The following is a 14402-nucleotide window of genomic DNA, read 5'->3' on the forward strand; positions in this document are numbered from 1 at the left end:
TTCAAGAGGCATTAATTTCTTTGGGTTTCTTTGTATTAGACGGACAATTAGAATTTCGAATTCATTGTCATCTCCAGTCGGTAACGGACTCATTTGTTATGTCAAGAATGACTTTTTTGCAACATCATTGATCTCAGTTACATAAACATAAATTATAATATATAAAATAACGGTTAAACAAATGATAATATCATTAAATTCGCATACAAATAATAAAAGAAATTAATACATACATAAGTTAGAACATAGGTCAAGGTAACAGAAAAAACAAGAAAAAAAAAACAACTACAAAGGTAAGAGTATGACTACAACAAGCCAGAAACTTTATATCTAAGATCACAGAAATCTGTCTAGAACTACTGGCATTTTATATTGTTGTCAATAAAGTAACAAGGTGTATAGTTATTATAAAGGATGATAAGAAGGATCGGTATTTATACAGTCAGGTAAAAAACCCAAAAAACAATACAATGATTTTGTTTAAAGTGATCTATGTTTACAAGGATAGCACATTAAGCTAGAAAGCATATTTCAAATGGGGTCTGATAAATGGAACAAGATAAAACCAGACAGACTTTTATTTTTTATAAGAAACAATAGATCACAAAATGATCTAACTGACAGATAGGTTAAGCATTTCTGAATATCGGTTTATTACATAACAGTGTTTGTAAATGAACATGCAAAATATTTCGACAGCATGCTTTATTCCTGAATATATATATTGGCTAAAAGCAAACGAAGCTAGCATATTGAAATCATGCCGAAATGCCTGCCTTGCTTGCTTACAACGATTAAAGCAACATGCTAATTATCATGAAAACTGTGAGACTGCATAAAAAGGTAAAGTTTTGTGATCTGAACAAAGAAAGTAATTTGCACGTTGCAAAAGAGCTTGTTCAATCCACATCAATGACCAAAATTATGTAAAATTATGCATAGATAGTCCTTACTGCGTTAGTCACTGAGAAAAAATATGATGATAAAAATTGCAAAGTCATAAATAGAGAAAAACAGAATCCCTAAAGAAAGCTCAACACGTAAAAATTGTTTGATTGAGCCTGTTCATAAACCGCACATAACATGTAAATTATTACTTGAGTCTTGAACATGTGTGATTTTCTTAAAAGTTCAATTTTCTTAAGTCTGATTGTTTTAAAATTTGGGTTCATCTGGAGGCATACAGCTTGTACCTGATTTTAATCATGTTGGCCACAAACGGTTGCCCTTTATTCAATACAAGGAAGACAACGTCAAAAGATAAATAAAGTTAAATTTACATTATCCAAAAACTTGACATCCGAATGAAATTTAAAACTCTTATTTCGTTATTTGTAAAAAGCGATGTATTTTTGGAAACAGTGCTTTTTGTTAATTCAGCTGATAAGTTGCCTTTAAGGGTTTGGACATTGCAATTGCAGCCACCGTTTATTGCAGCCACCGTAAAACCAAACCAAAAGCATTATGCATAATATAGTTATTGTTCTGTGAAATGTTATGCATTGTAGTCTATAGTTATGTGGTTGATGTAGTCTATAGTTATGTGGTTGTTGCATTTGTCGAGTGCAATCTTAAGATTCTTTTTAAATGTTCATATTTTAACACGACGACACAAATGTGTAATCGAAAGCTACAAACTGTATAAAAATATGAAGAAAAAAAACAAGATCAACAAGACAGAACGGCGATAAATGAACGCAACCCCACACGCACGATCCAGCAACATAGGAACACCGGCACGGATCCCAGCAGATCACCAAACAATAACATGACAGTCAAAGCAAGAACAAACGAGGTGATAACTTTAAAAAACATAATAATACAAAATACGCAATAGGACTCAGTATGTGATAAAATATTAAAGAACATTATGTAAATATGATATATAGCAATGGGGCAAATTATGAAATTATACAGATCATATTATGTAAATATGATATACAGCAATAGCACTCAGTATTTAATTCTGAAGAGCAATTCATATTTAATTTAAAGTTTGTCCGGATTCTAAAAAAATAAATCTTAATATTACAAGTTTCATAATATCAAGGCTATCCATCACTAGTGATTTGTACGGAATGACAAAAAGAAGGGTCAAAGTTCTTTTCATAATTATATTAATACATTTTTCTCTCTTACTCGTCCGTTTGTCACCATAATGTCAGCCTTGCTACATCATGTACATGTATCAATTATTTTGCCTTGAACAGTATTTCAAGTTGCCTAAGTAGGCTTTTGATCCAGGAACTAAGGATGGGTTACCGTAATGGGATACCGTTATAGAAAACCCAGCGAGTTGAAGACAGTGATGCCGGACCATTTTCATTCACCTTAAAGGCCACTTCATCATATTATAACGTCATAATTACATTAAAGCGGGGCAAACCTTGATCATCATCAACAGTTTCTTGGTTATTGTCATCAATATAAATTCAAAATCCAGAGCAAGTATGTAAGGAATTCAGTTAAAATTATTTGATTAATGCAATTCTATTTTTTTTTTATTCGATTTATCTTTGTGTACTTTGTGTACACGTCAAACAAAAAAACCATCAGCCTTATCATGATTTTATAGTATTTAAATATGAATTATAAAAACGAATGATATGAGTTTATTCTACGATATTGTGACCGTTAATTATCTAAATTGTACAACTCATCGAAGGATAATGCTGTAATCAATGTAATAGTTTAGGCCTAAAAATATTATGTGTTTTTTTTTCTTCCTCTTTCTAGCCACCGAAATCACTGGCACCAAAATGTAAAAAGATGAAACGAATCGTTTTCATATTGTTCCTACAATCAATGCAACGGCATTAAAATATGATAAACAAGATCAATAAGGAAAAGCGGCGTTCAATGAACGTAACCCCCATACGACCAAGTGGCAAAAAGCCCAGGCGGAAAACGACAAAAGTGATAATATTGCAGGCCCGGTTTCATTGAGCCTGTTCTTAAACGGTACTGAAAAATTAATATTACCGTCCACGCCCGCTAGCACCGGCCTAAGCAGAATTGAACATTTGAACATGAAAATTTTGAATTTACAAACATCCGCAACGTTTTCAAACCGAGATTGGTCGCGGGAGGAAAAACGGCGTTATTTTAATGGCTGGCATAATGCAAGTAAACCCATAGTAATAAGATAATCTTACAGCTTTAAAATCATTAATATTTTCCCAATTTAACCTTTCCTTAATTATTTCCTAATTGCGGAAGTTCAAAACGTTAACAAAGTTTGGGCATGTTCAAAATTGGTAGTGTAGGGTTACATTTTATACATATATCATTGTATTTGAGTAGAAACGATCATTTTCCTTGTGAGCTGAATGTTATTATTTGTTTCTGAGCAATCATTAATGGGAAAACATTTTTCATAAGGATGATGTTATAGATTTAAAGGTTCCTCATTTTTGAAAAAAGGGCTCTTCTAACATTCAAGCTTAAGTTCAGAAAAGTGGCAAAAACTCGTTTACCGTACGGTAAAGTTTGTTTAAATTTTGCATACAGGTGTCCTTTCAGGCATACATCTGACCTTGTTTTCAATTGTTTAGTTCGTTAGTGTGCCCGTTAGGGTGGTCAAACCTTAATAACTTGTATGATGAGATAATACATTATTGCATTGTAATTTCTATAAGAAACGGAAATAAACGGTAACAGTTTTAACCAAACTTTAACTATTGTGTATTCATACAAACTGTTTCTATTTTTTCACAAAAAGGAAACATAATGATAAAAAATGTGCCATTAAATCACATTTACGTCAGCTGAAAGAATAATTTGTCAATAACATTTCCTACAGTAATTGGTAAAATGCCAGTCGGAATCAATTATTTTGACGACTTTGAGGACAGAACAAAAAGATGATTATTTATTTTTTAAATTAATTTATTCTTTTTTGTGAATGTTTAATGACACATGTCAAGTTTGGTAGGATTAAAGAAACGATTGATAACATTAATATTCCATCAGAATAATATAAACAAGCATATGTTTTGTTGGGAATGCACAATTTCACTCTACATAATGAATACTTGCACAATTTGTATTTTTTATTTGAATGCTTTTTTAGTTGAAACCTATTTCTTTTCTAATGTACATTTCTATGGAATAATACTTACATTAATACAAAATAAATATTTGTTATTTTATTCATATTTTTAATAAGGTTTTCAACGAAAATTGGTTAATGTAATGAATAACATGACAAATGCAGACACGGTTTGATTGGGTCTGTTAATGAGGAAGACTGGAAAAGTCCAACATCCAACACGCCCCTTAACACCGGCTTAAACGGTATCCAACCTACCAATGAGTTGGTACAATATAGTTCGACAGTGTGTTGCTTTTAATAAGACTTCATTTTTTTGTTATTAGCATTTTTTATTCTGCTGTGGTAAGTTATCATTTCAAGTTTTATCATCGCATGTATTTACATTCAAAATACATATCAAATCCCTATATCACCCATATACAATGTAGTCCCATTTTCATTTTAAAAATGCAAATGCGTATGTTAAGACTCCCAAAAATCATATAAAATCCTTATTGTGATTGATGTAACAACGTTCTGTCAAAATATCAAAATATGATGGTTTGAAATAAAGAGGTCATTATACATTATACATTGATGAGAACAAAATTGATTCTATTTGACTCGTGCACTGCTGCAAAACCTTTATTCGAATCGCCTATCGCCTCCTCCAATATAGTTTTTGATAGCTGTGTACTCATCCAACATAATGCATATTGTTCTTATCAATGTATTATTATTATTCACTGTTGTCTCCTTTAAACTATCTAGATATATCCTTTTTATGAAAGGGACTCCAATGAGGTGTGTTTTTCTTCTTCTTTTTTTGTTATTTTTTGTTGTTGTTGTTGTTCATTTTTTGCATGACAGGACTGGAAGTAACTTTTTGGATTTATATTGAATTTGATGGAGGTCTAGATAGCTTCTGTGCAAACTTTCAGATCATTCCGTTACCTCGTTTTTTCCAAAATGATTATTCTAATTGTTTAAAGGAACCCCAAAAATTAAAAGTGTTACACACTTTTCACTGTAATCGGCCAAAGTTAAGCACAACAATACAATGTTCAATTTAATTGTGTGTATTTTTTTTTTTATCTTTTGCATATACTCTTTATCTCTTAAATGTCCCAGCTGATCTATGTAAGAAAATTCAAATTTAATGTTTTATGCTTTTGGACCTCAGGGATATCCTTTAAATACTTTTAACCTTAAACGATTGTATTTAATTACATTCCATAAAATTCAGTTCAATAAAAGGTTTCAACGAATTCGGAGGCAGAGACTAAAAGAGAGCATGTCAATCAAATTAAAGTATAAAATATTACATTTTAGGTCGTTGACTCGTTCTACTCGTCAAAAGTTACTCGATTTCAAAACATTTTCATTACTATAATTAACATGTCAATCGAAATAAAATTGGAATGTATTACGTTTTAGGTGGTAGTTGACTCGTTTAACTCGTCAAAAGTAATTCGATTTAAAAGAATCATTACTATAATTAAATTGTCTCTCTTAAACGGAATGATCTTAGTGATAAAAAATGCTTTGCTGTTTGCAGAAATAATTAAGTTTAATCAAAATAATACTCACTTGCAACATCTATGAGACGCCATAAGAGATTTTTTTCTGCAATCAACTACTTTTATAAGTATCCAATAATTTTGATATCGGTATTTTACTGATATAAAACAAGTAAATAGTATAAAACATTTAGTTGATATGTAAAAAGTCAAGAAAACGAATTTTGACTTTAATTGGTTGTAATAAGAAATGAAAATCAACAACATTTGGTTATCACATTATAAATAATAATAATAAATATTATTATTATAAAAAAAAACATATGACTGCTTATACGTTGAAATTACATTTTGCCGAATGATATCGTTCAATTTTTGCATTGGTGCATTTGAAGCTCTACTTTGCACGTCTTTGTGTGAAATACTTTTAATGCAGAAATGTATTGAATCTTGTAGATTTTTCATGAATATGTCTTATTTGAGTAAGTGAAATATAAACTGTGTTTGTGAAACTGCATTCCTTTAAATTTGTTGAGTTCATTTGGTCTGTTCTTATAAAATTGCCAGTTTTGTAGAGACACTATGTAATCATACTGTGATTAACTGTAGTGTCTTAAGATTAAAATATAACACATTTTCTATTTGTATATTTTAAAATCTCAAACAAGATTGTGTAGTAATTATTAGGATTTTTTTCTTCAAATATTAAATTTGAGCATTTGAGCATAATACATGTATATCTCTATATTCAGTACCGATGTTTCCATGAAAACAAGAGTTTAGTTATTTGAATGTAGAAAAATGCTCTAAAATTTTCTCTATTTGATTGTATAATTGTTACCTAAAGCCGCTATGCGCTTATAATTTAGAGAAACGATGTGGCGGCAACTTTTACTCCGCAGAATTTGGCAAGTATCAGAATGGGTTTATTCCTTTCACTTCTGACATTCATATCCCTCAACCGTCATTATTCTAAAAAAAGGAAAGTTTGAAACAAAATTACATCTTAATGACCGTATAAGCCGATAAGAAACCTTTATCATTTGTCTTCATCTACATAGTGATTAGTAGGTGCCGCACTGAATAAAAATAGTTCTTGAGCAAAGTACATCCTAACCGACATAAAATAGTTCTGGATACTTTAGATAAAGATATCAGATAAAGCAATAGTCAAGTGTTATAAATTTGTTATAATTTTTTATATGTTTTGTATTTTTTATTTTGTATTTCATCGATTACTTAACAAATCTCAAACTAGGAAATTGTACTTTTTTATTTTATTGTGCTTTTTTGTAATTATAAAATTTCACACAGCGTCACTATAACATATGTTTGCAATAAGAGCTAAACAACTGCTCTTTTTTTAATTAAAGGCTTTTTTGTGTGTGTTTTTTTTAATTTATCACAATTAGCTTTGTTATAGCATCGTACTAATTAAAGTGTACAGGACACAGCTGCGTTTGTGTTGTATCTTGGATTTCTTCATGATTCTGTTTTAGAAGGAATAAATTACGAAAAGAAAATAAGAATACATTTATCACTGAATAAGCTTTTTATTGATTGTTTTTATTAATTATGTGTTAGAGAAAGGTAATTATTGAGTTGTGAAATGTTTAAATTTCTAAATTAAAACATGTAAACATGACCATGACATTTTTTGTTATCTTAATCACCATGTTATAAGATGAAAAATATGTATTAGCCTTTTCAATTTATTGAACAATTTTATAAGGACTGTAATAAACTTTACAGCATTCACAATTCTCCTGATGAATTGTAATTAAATGTTTGTTACAGTAACCTAAATTTCCTACACTTGTACTAATTTTTCAACTTGAAATAAAATGTTTGTTATTCAAATACCCTAAACATGCTCTACCATCACTGGTTGTAGTAAAGTGTTTATTTGCCGAATACCTTTAGCACGAATAAGTTTCACGAATTGTAATCAAGTGTTTTATTTATTATATTCATTATCTGTATATAAGTTGAAAAATATGGACCATTATCAAAGTTATTTAATAAGATGTTGTAATATCAATTACCCAGTAATGAGTTCTTACTTTTGTACTAGTGTTATCAACATATTGACCGAAAATTAATTCGGAACATTAATGTTAATCTCGCAGTCGTAGCCTGGTAAATAAAACATTTATTTATTTATTTATTTACTTATTTATTTATTTATGTATTTATTTCCTTTGTGTAAAAACAATACAAATTGTTTAATTAATCTGGTTGTCATTGTTTAATGAATTTTGCCTTGAAATGTCACTTACGTATCATCTAACAGATACATTAAATTTTGTAAATCTCCTTTCTTACAACAAATTGTCAATAAACATCAAATTTTATTTGGAATATTCAAAAGCATTTGAGAACAAGGGATATATTGAGGAAGCATTTTTAATATTTACTTTATTGACAAAACACATCTTTTCTCAAATTTATCATGTACGCTCCTAACACTGAAGGCTTATTATGAATGGTTTGACCATTGAAATGAAAAAAACGTATTTAAGACAAAAAAGAAGACGACTTGATAGAAATATATTATTGTTATCATTTACTTGAATCAACATTATGTTTGTCAAGAAATCTTTGCAGTGTGGTACTTTTCATAAAAATTATATTTGTTCTGTATTTAAGATATACGCATTTTATGTAATTTTAGTTGAAAGTAAATAAATCATTAACCCGAAATTGAAGGGACTTCCAAACAATGTTTAGTTAAAGATTTGACGGCTTGACTTTCACAGTTACTTCAACAGTTAAAATAATTTGTTAGTTCGAACAGTAAACAGAGCAGATAAACAAGTTTGTATAATCTACACCTAATGAGCTTATGTCACCGACTCGCACGTGGAAAACTTATTGCGATTCCACTCTTGTCCTAATATATTTTGTTTTTCCGTATGCGCAGACGACGAAATTTAGAAAATGTCTGTTATTTGACAGTCGAAATTACGATATAAGGTATCTTACTTAACAATTGCTATATACTTAAGTGAAATGTCTAAATAGTTCATTTCCTTTATATAGATTGTTTGTCTGTGGTCGTATGATGATCCCAATCACGTTTATTTTTAGAGCGAATCTGAAATGTTCTTATTGTTTTGTTGTGGTTAATGCTTCCGAGGGAGATATGTAACTCGCGCTAGTTTGCTTCCTGAAATTAACTTCTAGTGGACTGGTGGCATACGAAGAAGCATGACCTTGATACCAGTGTAGGTCAAATCTAAGATCAATGGCTTGAGAGACAAGCATCTTAGGCCATCTTAGGTCATCACTTCCTCAGCCAATTGCCACTATTGACATTGAACGAAATAAGGAAATAAGCGACACTTAAATCAGTTTGGTTATTTTTAACGATTATGTCCGTGCATGCCCTTTACATATCATACCTACTTGATTTGTTAAATGATAAGTAAATATTGCTGCAAAGCATTTATATTATAACCGTGTTAATTAAATTTAAAAGATCTGTTTTGATATTAATTTTAAGAAAGCATATTTTCAATTATCAATAACTGCATAAGCCGGTGCTGCGGGGGATCAATCGGACTTATACAGATTTAATTAAACCGAACCTGCAGCATCTTATATTTGCTGTTTTGAGGATTTCATTTTTTTCTATGTCGAAACCCGTTAAACGTCCGTTATTATTTATAATTTCTTCTTTTCCCCCTTTGGCTTCTATTATTTCAGGGTGAAAAAAAAAAACATTTAAAGTTTATTGACAATACAAGTTTAATATAATTTTGTTTTATAGGATGATTCCCGACAAATTACTGCCAACGGATATAATTAAATAAGATCTAGAGGTAATTCTAGCAAGATTTACTCGATCTTGATCAATCTCATTTTACTCAAGGGAAATGGGCTATTAGTTTATTGATTAATAAATTTGTAGATTAATACTGTAGATTAATATTGGCAAATATTATTAAAAGAAACTTCATGCATGTATAAGCTAGGTACAATTATTCCTGGTGGCATGAATTCCAAAATACTTTATTAATTTTGTAGATTATAATTCTTCATTTTAATATTTTTTTATTTTTTTTATAAAAAATTGTACATGTATTTTCTATTTTTTGCTTAATATGACTTAAAACTAATTTTATGTCAATATGTAGTTTATGCTGGTTTTCTTATTTTACATTGCTTTTTACTGCATCTCCACCAGTGTTTTGTATCTTTTATAAAGATCCTACATATAACATTTATACGCCAAATTATGTATTACATTTTGATGTCGTTGTCCTTGACGTCATATGACGTTGACGTCATTTCCTGTAAACAAAGTATACCTGATGAAGACTTTTGAGTCGAAACGTTGTCTATTTTTCAAATAAAATAATTACATTTTTAAATTGAAACTGGAGTTGATTTCTATATTCAAACTTAGATTAATACTGGAAATTCTAAACATTTTCATTTAACATTATTTCAAAGTTTATTTGCTACTCACTTTTTAATTCGTTTTTCGAAATATTTAATCGCATGGTGCGTAAAAAAGTAGAAGTTACTGCTTTCAATTATTAAAACAAAATTATTCCCCTTGGCAAACGAAAGGAGGAAATGTGGACAGCACTTTATTTCTGGTCTATTAAATCAAAATTGTCCTCAGGAAAATATATATTACTGTATACAAACCCTTACTTTTTAAAAAAAATCAACGACTATAATATAATTATTTTACTTAAATTGGGGATAATTACTGATATTTAGATATTTCGATATAAATTAATTGGTTTAATTAAATTTTTAGTTTATTCCGATTTAATGTTACCAATTAGTTTTTCACGGAAATAGAAGCAGTCTGAACTAAAATGAATGTATTTACATATATGCCATATTATAAATTTTTGAATAACAGTTATATTTAGGGAAAAAATCAAATTACGTTTGCGTAAGTACTTGAAAACGTAGTTATAACGGCTACCTCAAATTCTTTACATTTTAAGATGGTCTTATATATTCAGGTTTTAAATAAACGGACTAACAAAATTTGATTCACTCACTCTTAGCTTAATATCTGTGAATTCGTCAATATGATGTAGCACTTAAGTTGTGTTTTAAGTAAAAGGTCAGGGAAAATGATAAAAAAACGTTATTTATCAAAATTACGTTTTGTACATCATGCCATTTTCTTATAATTTTATAGTTTGGCTATTACGTATTTCCGTGCAGTTTGACGTCGTAGGTTTGAAATTTGTATAAATTGTGCACTAGGCTTGGTGTCGAAAGGACCATGATGCTATTTCAGGACAATCGCTTTTTGCTTATTATTTAATGATTCTATTCTATAGCCTAAAACAATGGCACAGATTAGAAAATTAAACACTAAAGAGATAGGAAGGTTATTATACTATGCCTTCTAGATATAATAAAATAATGATTTGAACCCTAAAGCAACAGTTGTAATTAATATCAGACAAGGAAATACTACGAGTAAAAGTATATATACATGTGCAAACATTTATAGGATATCTTTGGTTACGAAATGTTAAGGACAGAACGTCATAATCAGAAAATAGGACGGTATCTAATATTTAAAAGAGCATGGATGATAATCACGTGATATTTCACGTTCCACAGACAGCGAGTTACGTAACATCTTTTTTTCACTTTTACATCGACTTGACCATTGAGAAAACGGACATGGATATTTGGTATATAGTGCTATATGTTCGAGTTACGAAATCGAAAACAATGAATTAAAAATAAGATAATAGTACGGGGTCCAGTTAAGGCACACACATATCTCGAAACAAAGAACGAAAACGATGGTGAAAAGTCGGAGGTACAATGTTGAAAATTCAAAACAAAGATAACGAATGTCGAACTAGCAAAACCAAGATGGTGAAGCCTCGTTAAAAATATGTTTTCTCCATGACCTTATTTTTGACTTTTTTTTGCTAAATTGTTTTCTAAATTGCTAAAATTTTTACCATCGTGAATTCGTTATTTCGACTTTTCACTATCGTACTTTTGACTTTCATCATCGTGGTTAAGCATGCACACCGTATGAGAGCGAACAACTTCGTTTGAAGTTGGCTTGGCTTATGAATCAACATGTTATGATTATATAATCAACTAAAACAAATTAAGGATAACAAGACAACAACATGTATGAAACATGAAAATAAACCAAAAACATATCAATATATCATAAAGTGTTTTTTTTTTTTTTAAATTTGATTTACCAACTCAACGATTGATATACAGGCTCAATTAACCGATATATATCATTTTCTATATACATTGAATCTCATTGAAAGACCGTCGTGTGTCCTATTGTAAAAGCAGAAAGATGTTAAGTCAATGTTAACCGGTATAAATTCACAAGTTGAGGAACGAGTTATTCCATTGACCTGCTGTAAAAAGTCAGTATCCTCAGCGTCAGTATTACAATAATCTGGAAGTGAACAAACTTCATTTCATGATCGTATAATGAGATTAGAAATCTTGACAATTTCTCTTCATCTACACAGTGATGGAAAATGGTCAGGACAAAAAGACATACAATAATTTGAAAATCTAAAAAGCATAACTTGCAAAATAATAAGAATTAATATAGATAGTGTAGAAAGTGTACGTTAAGGACCGTATCTCAGTTGCATGCTTATTTTGTTATAAAGTGTCCTCGTCTCACTCAAATATATCAATATATTAAAGTGCAAAGCTCGGTCGTTTATGTTTATGAACAAAATATGCATAACAAGCTGCGTTGTACATTCATTCAGAAGAAGGAACTTATTTACAACCCCCCCCCCTCCCCAAGAAAAAAAACAACAATAAACAAAAACAAAAAATTCCGCTCTATGGATCACTTTAAAGTGTTTAAGTTTCTTTTGGAGAAATATAAGAATAGTTTTTTTTTGGTCAACTTTAATGTATTATGATATCAAAGCAAAACAATCAACTGAAACAATTCGACGACATAAGGCAAAGGATAAAGTCAAAAATATTCAATTGGAAAAAAATATGAACTCAAAAAAATTTTATTTAAAAAATAAAGTATATGTATTAACAGTAATAATTCATCTGTTGCAACAAAGAAACAAATTCTTGAAGTACATTGTACCTTATTATCTTAAGGTTATAATGTCTTAATTGTGAAGTGAAGCCTTAATGGTGTATTTCCTTTAATTAAAATGTTCTTCAATTAAATGGTTTTTCTAGTTCTTGCAATTACATGTTGTCAGGCTGTAATGGCATTTGACATTAAGTAAATAAAAAAAAAACATTTATAGTTTGATTCTGTACTTGGCTGTCGAAATCAATTATCTTTTAGGAGTTTTATTAAATGGCAAAACTTCTTGATTCCTGTCGTTCCTGTCTTTTTTAGTGAAACGTCATGAAACGTTAAAAATGATTTAAACTTACTGTAATTCAGTTGTTTTTCTTTCTAAGGCTTCAGATGGTTTTCAGAATTTTTTCTGGGGAACAACTTCATTAAATTTGACTATATAGATTATTTGAAAATTGCTAAAATTTTAACCATCGTGCATTCGTTATTTCGACTTTTCACCACTGTACATTCTACTTTCATCATCGTTGTTAAGCTTGCGCACTGAATGAGAACGTACAACTTCGTTTGGAGTTGACTTGGCTGAATAAACATGTAATGATTGCATAACCAACTATAACAAATTAAGGATAAAAACATGTATGAAACAAGAAAATAAACAAAAAACATATTAATAATTATTGTTGTCGTTTTTTAAATTGTTTTTTTTTTCAAATAAATTTAGCAACTAGACGATTAAGGTTCACCTAACCGAGGCTGAAACCTTTTCAATTTAGGGGCGTTCTATGGTGATTCCGTGTTTTTCTAATTTATTAGACTTAAAAAAAAACATAACTCAAGTGCTTTTACCCCAAACATTATATGAAATATATATCACTTTCTGATTCATGACCGTCTAGTGTCGTATTGTTAAAGCAAAGACATGTTAAGTTAATGTTAACCCGTATAAATTGACAATTTGGAGAATGAGTTATTCCTTTGACCTTTTGTAAAAGTCAGTATCCTCTGCGTCATTATTCTCATAATCAAGAAGTGAATAAATTGTATAATCAGATTAGAAACCTCGACAATTTGTCTTCATCTACACGGTCAGGACAGAAAAAGACATACATGTACAATTAGCTTGAATATATGAAAAGTATTACCTGCAAAATAAAAGAATTACTATAGATTGACAAGTGCACGTTAGGGACGTTGTTTTAATAATATTATGTTGCATGTTGATTTTGTTATAAAACTTACCATGCGTGACTCAAATATATCGATTTCAATATATTTAAAGTTCAAAGCTCGATCGTATATATTTATGAACAAAAAATGCACTTATGCACAACGAGCTTTGCTATACATATATTCAGAAGAAAGAAAAGAGAAAAAAAGGCAACAAAAAAAAAAAAAACCCCAAAAAACCGATAGACATACCCTTTAACATGTAATAGTGGTCAGGTTCTAATGAGAATCAATGCTTTACAATGAGTATACTAATCAAATTATATTTAGTTTTATTTTAAGAATAACTATATTTATTAGTTGATTAAGATTATTTTTATGATATATTTTATATGTGGTCGATTATAATAAACGTAAACGTTTGTTAAGGACTAAGTCCAGTTTAATGTTTCAAGGCTAAGCCTTGTTGTACTGACCCGAGTAGGTACAGTACCTCACCTAGCTAACATTGCCAAAGTCAGCTTATTTATACAATTCAGTATTCACTACAACAATTTGATTGGTTGAGAATAATATTGTATATACCATGCAATAAGTAAAAAGACAGTAACTTTTAAGTTAGATTACCGTAAATACCCAT

General features: G+C 29.7%; 1 protein-coding gene across 1 annotated transcript in view; it reads left to right on the top strand.

Moving 5' to 3' along the window:
• LOC132746537 (complement C1q tumor necrosis factor-related protein 3-like) overlaps nucleotides 1-14402 on the top strand; it is a 31350-nt gene that overhangs the window by 2490 nt on the left and 14458 nt on the right. The window lies entirely within an intron of this gene.

The sequence above is a fragment of the Ruditapes philippinarum genome, unplaced genomic scaffold, assembly GCF_026571515.1.
Source record: "Ruditapes philippinarum isolate M1 unplaced genomic scaffold, ASM2657151v2 ctg2038_1_1_1_1, whole genome shotgun sequence".
In the NCBI taxonomy this organism is placed as follows: Eukaryota; Metazoa; Mollusca; class Bivalvia; order Venerida; family Veneridae; genus Ruditapes; species Ruditapes philippinarum.